At 49.1% G+C, this 11389-nt stretch overlaps 1 long non-coding RNA gene across 1 annotated transcript in view; it reads right to left on the reverse strand.

Moving 5' to 3' along the window:
• Positions 1-11389, reverse strand: part of LOC121094636 — a 119694-nt gene that overhangs the window by 38837 nt on the left and 69468 nt on the right. Inside the window, exons 4-7 of the long non-coding RNA XR_005829910.1 lie at positions 9279-11371; positions 8604-8686; positions 6360-8358; positions 257-5704 (exon numbers count right to left, since the gene is read on the reverse strand). This is a non-coding gene — a long non-coding RNA (uncharacterized LOC121094636). The remainder of the gene's footprint in view (positions 1-256; positions 5705-6359; positions 8359-8603; positions 8687-9278; positions 11372-11389) is intronic.

Consider the following 11389-nt stretch of genomic DNA (forward strand, 5'->3'; position numbering starts at 1 on the left):
TGAAAAAAAAATATGCAAAACCAAAAGGATGTAAAGTCTGTGGCAAAGCCTGCCATTTCTGGAAAATTCCGACTTCTTTCTGGATATTTCTACTTATGAAATATCTGCAGATCCCATGCTGCTGATGTATGATCCCCATGTGGCTCCCACCAGCTTTACAGGCAAGGAGCTGAGGTACAAGAGAAATGGAGAGGAGCTGAAGGGCCGAGGCACAGGGGAAGCCTCTGTCATCCTGCTTTCCCCTGGCCACACTTACTCTCTCTTCCAGTCTTGCAACAGCCACGGGAGAGAAACAGCCAAGCCAGGCAGAGCTGCGACGCGCTCCTGTGGATCCAGGCTAAGAGGTCTCCAAATGGCGAAAGCATTTTGGTGTGGGTGTGCAGGCTCAACCTCTTCTTCATTAAAAAAAAATAATAAAATAATAAAACAACAGAAAAGAAAGAAAAAAGATATAGAACTGCCGTGAAGGAGCCAAAGGGGATTTTTCTTTTTTTTGTTGGCCCTCTTGCTACTTCTGTGGGAACCCAGCAGTATTGTTTCCAGAAGGCTCGGCCTCTGTCACCCAAGTCTTTGGCATGTTTGGGGACACCCTTACTACTTCCCTTTCCTCCCCTGCAGAAGAGTCCAACTCAGCTTTGACCACAAAGCCCAGGAGGCCTTGGAGTTTGTCTGAAACAAAAGAAAAAGATTGCGAAAGGCAGTGGTGTCAAATAATGCTTCCATTTAGTAGGAATTTTGCTCCCCTTGCATTCCCAGGCAGCACCTGCTGTGTGAGGCTCTTGGCCAGCTCCTCTGAGCCTCTGTGGTAAAACAAACAAAAACAGCAGGGAAAAAAATTCCTCTTTATAACGCCTGTTATCCTCAGGCTACCTTCCAACACTGCCTCGCCTCCCCATGTCGACGGTACTCTCCAGGGAAAAAAGACTACTACGGGGCCAGAAAGCCTTGTGCAAATGGGCAGTTGAGCAACGAAGGAAGAGACCCTGTCTTATTGAAAACAAGACTGTTTTCCTTCTCCTCCTTGATGTCTAAATGCAGAAGGGTCCTTACTGATGTCCCAGCCAAAAAAAAACAACCAAAACCCAAAACAAAAAAAAAAACAAGAAAAAAAAAAAACAGACATGGTGTTACTTCCATAGCAAAAGAAATTAGGAATTATCCTGCATTAGAGAAAAATAGGGTTGGGAGAGAAAGGGCTGGGCAGTCTGTCTGGAGGGGCTGGGGGACATGGTCTTTGAAGACCTTCATAACTCTCAGCTCAGCCCTTGTTATCCAACACTCTTTCTCACATGTCTTACCTTTTCAGGGTAGTTTTGAAGCCATTTTGTTTCAGAGCATGGTGGAACCAGTTGTGCTGCAGCTTGTTCATGCTTATGTGGTGCCTGGCCCAAATGACCCACCTCTTCTGCCTGCTCAGCCCCAGTGGCGGGGACGTGCGCAGCCTCCAGGAAATGGGTTAAGCTCTCCCAGGGCTTTAACGGCATCTTTCTCACCTCAGTCTCCCTGCCTGCTCTCTACACCCTTGATCAAGGAATTAAAAAAGACTTTCAGGACCTTGTTTTTATCCTACCCTTAGGCAACACCTTTCAGACAGCTGTCCCTAGGCCAAAGAGCCCTCTGTTTGATACGGACAGAGATTCACAGGCTGGTGCGGTCGCCTGGCCTGACCTTCGTAGCACAGGCTGTTGAATAACTGCTGGTACCCAAAGCAGATGCTTTGGCCAGTCTCCATCCCTTCCTTCCCTCTTATTGTGCATCTGACTGAGGGTAAAGTGAACAGCAAAGATGCAGGAAGATGGAGGTACATGCTGTGAAAATCCAGGGTTTGTGGAAATGATGGGAGAAGTACAAGAGATCTGCTGCTCTCCTCCTTATCACTGCTTTCCCAAGGTGTGGGACAACACCTGTGTACAACCCACTGGGGATCAAGTTCAGGAGAGACACCTGAGCTCCTTATTTTGTTTGAAGCAGTGTTTTAGCTCTGTAGGCTACTGATGTGTCTGCCAAGGTGTCTCTGCAACCTTCAAATGAAAGATGCTCTACAAAGGGCTGCCATTCCTTCTGTGGACTTGGTGTTCAATGTGAACATGCTTATTTTCAAATGTGCTACCGAAAACATCACAGAAGAAATTCAGATGCCACCTGGAGACTCTCCATGGCCCAAGAGTGAGATCTTGCTTGACTGTCTGAAAGTTTCTGCCGCAGGAGATAACTTGTGTTTCTGAACCCAGTCCCTCTGCCTACTATGTGAGACATCCCTCTTGTACTGGCTGAACCTAGCAGTGGTGGTGAGAGCCACAGAATCTTGGACACAGTTATTCTCCACAAAGTTACAAGATGGTTCCTCCAACCAGGTGTAGGTGTCCACTTTAGGATGACATGAAATACTCTGCAGACTTTTCTGCATTGAGTAGACCACCCACGACTACAACGGGAGTTTGGATGCCTGCTTGTTTATGAAGACCTACACTGGAAACAGCTAAAGTGAGGCAGGATGAGTAGAGGATGCCTGATGTCAGGTTCTGGGCTGAAATCATGGTGGAAATTGCTTCAAAACCAGCAGTGAGCTGCAGCCAAGTTTTATGCTTGGTGAGGACATCAGTAAGCTATGGTGAACTGCTTGTGTGAATCCAAACAGGTCCATTTGCCTGAAGCAACGTTGACATCATTCCTGTGACATTGTACTGGTACTGTTTGGTCACGTACTCTTGAAACTCTCCTGCCTTGTTATCACAACCTGAGTGATTTTGGTGCACGTTGCATTGTTGACTTGGGAGTTTTAGCCATTACTTCATTTTCTGTAGCAGAAAGTTTAACGCTAGCATTAACGCTGGAATCACTGCAAATGTCACTGCCGAAGAAGGTCCCAAGCTACCTGCCGTAGTCCAGTGCTCATGCTCACAGAAGCAAACATCCCATCCTAGCGTATGTCCTCCAGTGCAAGGATCTCCGCTAAACAACCACCCCCCTGGCTGCGATTCCTTCTCCCGCCCCCCTTCCTCCCTCTACACCCCTAGAACCAGCCTCAGCACATCGCTTCACTCGGTGGCTTTGCAATTTCAGGCTAGGGTTAGCATTGAACTAGTCAGGATGGTGCAAGGATCCCGTATAATTACTGCTGGGATTGTGCTGCATAGGCCCCGTGTAACGAATTCGCCTCAAATAACCCAGCTTGAATGTCAAAGCCCGTGCTGTATTGTGTTTCACATTCTGGCTGTGGGAGTGCTTCCCCAGCAGGAGTCAGGGTAACAAATCCCTTGCTCTCGCAGGAGGGCCCCATAAAATGAATGATTCTGGATCTCACGCTCCTGAGGAGGTCTCAGTTACTCCAGCAGTCGCTGCTTACACTGGGAGCGACTGTAGGGCATGGAGGGAGGGAAGGGTGGTTTGGCAGGCTTTGCTGTATCGTTGCCCCTGTGTTAAGAGTGGGAAGGAGCACCAGGGCTCTGTTCTCCCCTCCAATCTGCAATTTTGCAGGGATGCTAAATTAAAAAGAAACAAAAAAAATGGAGAGTGGATAAACCCCAAGGCTGAGATTGAATGAAATGCGTCCACTTGAATTCCTACACGGCTGCTGGTGACAAGAGGTCCCTGATTCCTCCTGGCTTTAGACTTCCCTGCAAGCAGCAACAATGTCAGTGCATTCATGTGGTGGCAAAACCCGAAACAGTTCCCCCCTTGCTCCATGTGCACCAGGGCCAAAACCTTCTGCTCCCTCCTGGAGCAGCTCACGGCATCCCCTCCGTCAAGTGCTGCAGCTCAGCAGCCAGCACGGCTGCCTCTCTGTCCATGTCAGAAACCTGAACTCCCCCACTCCTCCGGAGAGAGAGGTTGTTCCATGAACTATCTCCAGTCTCTTGTTATCTTGCTTTCCTTGTCAGCCAGTGAACTGTAAAGCGGCAATGGAGAGAAAAATGAACTCTGACCTCATTTCCCCCCCCTACAATTAGCCAGAACTGTGCCTTTTATTTTTTTTTTCCCCTCCTCTTTTTAAATGATTAATAAGACAATTTGGTCCTTAACTTCTGCAGTGAGGCGAGTGTGCTGACAAAGCACTGCAATGCCTCTTCCAGGTCACCCGGCAGCAGGCCATGTCTTTATGAAAACATAAAAATTGGAGGGACTTATTTGAGGAATTTGGAGACTGAGACACAAGAATTTCGCCCTTCAAACCCTGGCAACTGCAGGTCTGCAGTGGTCTCTGAGCTGCAGCGACTGCCATGGAAAGCAGTAGCTGCTCAACAGCAACCTGTGAGCTCTGAAAAACAGATTATATTTTTCTATTATGTTTCTTTCAAACATGCAGCCACTGCCCTTCACCTGCTTTACATGGTGATGGCCTTGGGGTGTGCAGCAAGCTGGATCTGGTGGCAAAACACAGATCTGTACGCACCCTTGATGGCAATGCACAGGGGCATCCTCACTCCCCCTTGCCCTGCACCTGAGCATTGCTCTTCCATGTGCGCTCATCTCTCTCCTGAGTTTCCTAAGCTCCTGCTGCAGAGGGGAGAAGGGAATTAAGGCCAGGTAGAATCTATTCTCTTCGATCATCCTTCCTGTGCCTGTGCCTGCTTCGTGCCACCTGATGCATCTGGAGACAGAAGAAGCCCCTGGGTGCTCCCAGGCTTTGCCAAGGTAGGAAGGACTCGCACCACAGGGATGCTGGCCACGGGTGGGCAGGCAGGGAAATGACCTTTGCTGGGGCGCTGTAAATGTGCAGAGGACTGGAGAGAAAAGCGCCGGGGTGGGGGAAATCCTGCACTGGCCTCTGGTTGATGGCTTAAAGGCTTGCTTGGCTTTCTCTCCTAACAGCAGGTAGTGCCTGCCCTCCAGTCCTGTCGATTAGAAAGCATCACTTCAGGAGCTGCTTTTCACACCACTCCCAGCAGACCCCTCCATATCACCGGGCCTTGAGAAAGCCAGTGCCAGGCCAATGCACACAGTAAGTTGAAGACACTTTAAAAGCAGACGAGTGCACAAGCAGAGTTTGCCAAGCTGCAGGCTGCTGCTGTAGGAGTAGTGGGATCCAAGCCTTTTTGAAAGCATCCTCGGCACGTTAGAGAAACAGTTTGCTCTCAGCTATTGCTATGGGGTAGCCTGTAAACGAGGAGATTCATGCTGTATCGTCATGTCCTTGTGTGCTGGTTGTGGATCACTTGGCAGGAGGAGGAGAGCATGCTCTTGGCTGATGGGCAGCGGTGGCACTGCCCGGGGGACTGGCTGAGGGGAGGAGAAGCCAGTGGGTGAGCATGGAGTCTCCTCCAGAGCCATGACTGCAATGGCAAACCTTTCATCACACCTCTTGATACCATCCATATAGTTAAATGGACTTCAAGGCTGCAGCACTTGCCTAAGAGAGGTATGTTCTGGCATCGAGGTTCTCATGGTTTCACCCAAAGACGATCTGCCTCGTAGGCTTTTGATGGTGTAGGTTCCACCCTCTCCATCTCCAACCTCTGGGTGACAGGGTCTGTGTTGGCCCCCGCAGCCCCTCTCAGCCTTTCTGCCCTTGGCAGTGACCAGCTCTGAGGCAGAGCGTTTCCCTTCCCAGGAGCTCTCCCCAGCTCTTTCAATCTTTCTCAGAAGAGCTGTTATCTGTCCAGATGTTCACGAGGGGGAGGACTCCGAGAGGAGCTTTCTTCATTACCTCCAACAAACTCTCCCTTTTCTCCAGAAGATGCTTCCCACTCCTCCCACTGCACAGCTGGGACAGAGAGAAGATGATGTTAAATTTTACAGGGTTGGTAGATACAGCCTTCCGTGTGGCCACGGAAAAGGAAAGAAACAGCAGCTGCTGCCCCTGGACAAGTGCTCTGAAATGCCAAAGATGCTCTGCTAATTTCATGTGTGCCACTTAATAATTAAAAACTCCCATACAATTGTTCAGCAAATGCTAGTTTTTAGGCATTGTTATGAATTTTTTTACCATAGTACCTCCCAGGAGCAAGTCCGATTGGGCTCCCGTCATGCTATGTAATCTGCAAGCAGCCAGGGAGGCTGAATTCCTTTCTCTAGGAGTTGACAGTCCAAATAAACAAGGCAGACAAAGGAGAGGAGGGGAAACAGAAGCTCAAGGGAGGTGAAGTGAGTTGTCCAAGGTCACGCAGCAGGTCAGTGCCAAAGCTGGGAGCAGAACCCATGCTGCCAGCTCCTGTTCTCCTGCCCTGTCTCCCTGGGGAAGACTGGGCCAAAATAATTCATGAGACAAAGAACTTCTAACATGTTCCTTCTGGCACCATGAAGTTCTTCAGCTTGTGCAAACAGAGCATAGCCAGGTAAAGAGGCAACTGGACACTAGTTATACTTCAGTTTACTTGACATTAGCAATGTTAGAAAAATTCTTTACCGGCTAAACTAACCTGTCATCTGGATAGAATTATCAGCATCAAGGAAGAACATCGCTTCAGGTTGCTGCTTCGCAGATCTGGGTGGTGGCGCTCAAGGTTGGACAGTATCTGCTGGAAGAAAGGTGCTGGCCTCCAGCCCCTAAGCCAGCATGGCCTGGAGATGAGGTCCCCTCCTGCTGCGTGCTGGCATGGAGGCTACGGTAGAGGTACCAACAAGCATCCTGGGCAGCTGTGTGGAGAGAGAGGGGAGAAAGAGCAGCAATCTGAGATGAAGCAAGGAACCAGCCATGCTCCAGCGTGATTTCCCTCTGGAGGGAGCTGAAGAAGCTCATGAGGCACCAATGAGGCATCTTCTGTGAGTGCAACCAGGCAGTGGACCAACCTGATCTGGTTTCAGAGCATGATGGAAGTGGTGTGACTGCTGCTCGCGGTGAGATGATCATCTCAGGACTCACCCTGTCTCCCCTGAGAAGTAGGAAAAGCCAGCACGGAAGCAACATACCATCCTTAGGGACGCGCCTGTTCCTTGCCTGGGGCAGAGCTGTTGAATGTGATGCTCTCTCAAACCCACTGGAGGCATCACTGCTTTCATGTTTCATAATTCATCTTTCAGCTGTTTCTCAAGAAAGAGGCTCCTGCTGTACACAGCATCCAAGCATCCATCCAGGTGCATGTAACTCACCATCAAAATACTACTGGCCAGCTCTTCCTTTACTCCTTTAGGCAACAGAGTATTAGCGTAATACTTACACATGGTTGTTGTTTTTTTTCTACTGTATTCTACTAAACTCTGGCTGGTTTGCTCTCATACTGTTGTAGTAGGGAGGGAGGGCTGGAGACAGGACTAGCACATCTGATGTGCATGTGAGGGGCTGTCAAGCTCAGACTCAAGCCTTCAAGCCCTTGTCTCCCTTGTGCTATGAGGCAATAACCTTCCTGAACCTAAACTGCCCTCCCTTCCTGGCAGTGTCGTCCTTTAGAGAGCACACTTCCGAGAAGAGCTGCAGCATCACGTGAACACATTTGGGAAATGACTATTCTTGGTTTTGCAGTTGATTAAATGATCTTTCATTAGATGTTAAGCACAAGAACTTCCACTTTCCTTCCCCCACCCCCCCACCCCACCAGTTAATTTTCTTGCAGCACAAAAAGGGTCTGATCTCGATGGCAAGGCTGGGCAGGTGGAAGCTGCTGAAGCCATCCTGGCTGGCTGAAATATTGCTGGCTGATTTGTTAATTATTTTCAAAAGGCTCATTATCTCCTGTATAATGTTTTGCTGCTCAGCTGCTCAAGTGGTGGGTGCCCTGGGTGGCCCTGATGCCCTCAGACCTCCCTCAGCCCATCTGAGGCTCAGGTGATTCTCAGGGCAAGACAAAGATCACAGCAGCATCTGCAGGAGCATATGGTAGGAGATCAGGGTTGGAATAGTAAAGACAGCCCAAGAGACCCCATTTATACCATATGAGACGTCTTTGCATGGAAGAGCATTTTTATCAGCCCATCTTTCCAGCACAGTGTCCTGTGAACCAGCCTCCCTGCCAGATAAATGAGCAAGATGAAGAAAACAAAAAAGAAAAAAGAAAAGGAAAGAAAAAGAAAGCATAATGCTAATTAAGCAGCATGGCATTTTAGCAATGGACTCCCAGGGAGCCTCAGTGTTGTCCCCGAGGTCAGGCTATCGGGTGCCACATGCAACTGAGGGGCTGCCACGGCTGTCCAACATCACCTCACCTCCAGCAAAGCTCACTGCGAAACCTTGCGTGCTGCTAAACACAGGCAGTGCAAAGTGGCAGGATCTGCTCGTTCCAGCCTACGTCAGGCTTTGAAATGGCAACGTCGATGTGGGCACGCAAGGGGAAATGCTGGGCCCAAATCTTTTATTGGTGTAACTTTGGTGTCCGTGCCAGTGAACTCAGCAGAGAGATTTTCGATGGATCACCTATGAATGAGAGCACTTGAAGCTGATGGCCTGGACATCCGCTTGAACCTTGCCCAAATAGGTTTTTTGGCCTGGAAATGGTAAGGGATAACCAGAATCAGAAAGACTGGTTTCAGCAGGGTCAGAAATAACCGCAAGACAGCATTTCCCAGGGTATTTCGGTGCCTCTACCACCAGTCAATTCCCAAAGAGGGCAGAGGAATGTGAAAGTTGAAAAAAAGGTTGACTGAACTTTTCAAACTCAACAGAAGGGTCAAGTGCAGTTTGGTTCAAGGCTGGGTACGGGTCTTCATCTACTGGGGAAGTTCACACATACCTGGTTCAAACATAACGTCATGGCCTTTGGGCAGGAGGGACAGTAGGGAAGTGGACTCAGCTTAATCCTCAGTGAATATCTGACTGCAACAGGAAAAAATACGTGGTTTGGCAAATCTGTCACTCTCAGCAGTTTCAGTTCAGTTAAAGGGTGAGACGTCAGCGGCTGATCAGGGGCATGAGTTACCTGCCCTCAGCCCTGTGGCCAGGCAGAGCCCCTGTGACACCGGCCATGCCACGCACGGGCGCCCATGGGGCACAAAGCCCCACGAGGGCATGAGGCTGGTACAGCTTCACCCCCCACCGTGCAAGCAGAAGGGCAGGTGCCCAAAGCTGAAGGGCTGCCATGATATTTGAGGAGCACTAGAAGGGTTTCATCGTGATACACCTGCCACGCCGACAGATCCTCAACTTGACCCTCTCTGCTGCCACGAGTTTTTTGTGTGACCTTGGGCAAGTTAGTCAGACCTCATTTTTTTAAGGAATCCTCTGGAGATAAACAAGCAGGAAAATGAGGCTCTGAGATACCGTGGGGACGAGGGAAGGATGCCACATAAGTACTTAGGATGGGAGTTATGCACAAATACACGTTCACCCATAGGCTAAGGGCCCTGCTCATTCACCCACTTCTGAATTCAAACGAACATCCCTTCACAGGAAAGCAAATGCCACTTACTGGTGACTTGAGGTGCTGTTGAAATAGGTGTCTTGAGGAATACAACAAGCAGGTCTTTGATAGTGTTTTCCCTCCATTCTTCCCTCTCTCTCCCACTTGAAAGAGTTTGAATTGGCCAGGAACAGCAAGCAATGACAGAGAGAGAGCTTAACCATTAATAGGGGTGGACAATGGTTTAGGAGGTAGGTAAGGACTCTGGTTACACCTAACCAGCCAGATCTGTCTCTCTGTCATTGAGTTTTAGGATTTTTTTTGGCAAGCCGGCCCTGGCTAAAGTATTTTCAGGAGTTAATGACCCAGAAGAGAGTCATCTTTCCCATGGGCACATTTCAAGCCTACAGTTCTTGCAGGTTTTCTTGGCTACCACATGCAGGAGCATGGCTGCGGCCGGGGTTGTGAATGCTGGCGTTCTGCTGAAGGGCTGCACAGCTTGAAGCAACCCTAACGCTCCTCTCAGCAGGGCCTCAGGGAAGAGCATGCCTTAGATCTAGACCAGATGGACTGGTGTTTGGGCAAAGGCAATGTCTGACCCAACGCAACATCAGCTTCAGCTGTCATCAGAAAGAGACATTTCAGGGCTGCTGTAACGTACATCCAGCTGCCACGGCTGAACGCACTTGCAGGCTGTTGGGACTATAGGCATGCTGCTGCCTCTCCCTCCATCCTGTGCCTTTGTCTGGATCAAAGGAAAAAGGCTCAGTGTACTCACGGCACAGAAATGGCTGATCCTTTGGCTGCCTGGCCATGGCTGCCTGGGAAGAAGGGCAGCCAGCAAAGCTGCTTGCAGAAACACCATCCCTGGGACTTGCCCTATTTCCCAAGGAAATCTGTTCAGAAACATACCAGGATCCATACAGTGACGCTTGTTGGCATTAAAACCTGGGTTTGCTCCTCAGCCTTCTTTAAGTTCCTCAGCCAGTTAGCAAAAGAAAAAATAAAAAAAGGTGCTCTGATGTGTTATCCTGAATGGGTAGCTGTTATATAGCAAGAGGAGAGAGGTCATCGGGTTCATTGATCTCAAAAAAAATAAAATAAAAAAAAGTCCAGAAAAAAAAAGTCACAATATTTTAACACTTGCCAAAAAGCAGGATTAGGGTTGGGGGGGAGGGGGTGGAGTTGGTCAGCTTTTTTGGGGTTGGCACTAGAAATTAACATCTTGGGGAGGGGTCAAAGTTTGCCGTCAGAAAAGTGACTTTAACCAGTTCGGGTCTGCTGCCCCTCTGCCTCTTGAGTAACATGCAAGCAGTTTTGAACACCGACAAAAACAAGTTTTCACTAAAGTCAGCACTCCCAAGCTCCTGCAAAACTAAAAGAGGGAACTGCAGGCCAGCTTTTGCTTCTTCCACCAGTGAGGCCACCAGCTGAATCCTGACCTCAGCATGTTTTTGGTAGGTGACAGCTTAAAGGCAGGAAGGACAAACACAGGGATATGAATGCACCAAGAGCCACCTGAATCCTCCTCTCACATGTGAACTGAAACCCATAATCAACTGTTTCAGAGATTCCAGCAAAGTTCAGAGCTCTGACACGGTCCATATAGTCTGGAAACTATTACGTAAACATCCTGATTTCTGAATTGCGTAGAAGACTGGAAGCAACCTCCCTTCTTGCTCAGATACCATGTGAGACTTGCAGCGTTGCCAGGTAAGGGAAAAAAACCCTACCTTGGTTTAACCCATAAACAGCGTGCAAACTGGGAAAGGCAGGAGTCACTGGAAGGAAATACATCTGGGAGGTGAAGCAATTTTGCTGAGGTTCCCTTTATTGATTCTGGTTTGTCATGAGAGATGCTTCAGATACTGGCCAAATCCAGTTGCTGTAAGAACTGCTCTGCAAATTTTCGACAAGCTTGTTCCCAGCTTTTGTGAGAGCCACAGATCCGCTCCTATGCTTGTTGGCATTGCTGGACATGGTTGGGTCCTAAGGAAGTGACAGAACTTGGGAAGTTGTGCTTAAAATGCAAAGGGCCTGACAGTAATAATTCCAAATCGGGCTCGGAAAGAAGAAGAGTGAGCAAGCCACGCAGCACTGACGGACTGGTGGTCTTGTGCTCTCAGGGCCTCACAAAAAGGCACTCGAGATCCCTGCAAAACCTAAGAAGGAACAGTCGG

Source organism: Falco naumanni, chromosome 10 (assembly GCF_017639655.2).
Source record: "Falco naumanni isolate bFalNau1 chromosome 10, bFalNau1.pat, whole genome shotgun sequence".
NCBI lineage: Eukaryota > Metazoa > Chordata > Aves > Falconiformes > Falconidae > Falco > Falco naumanni.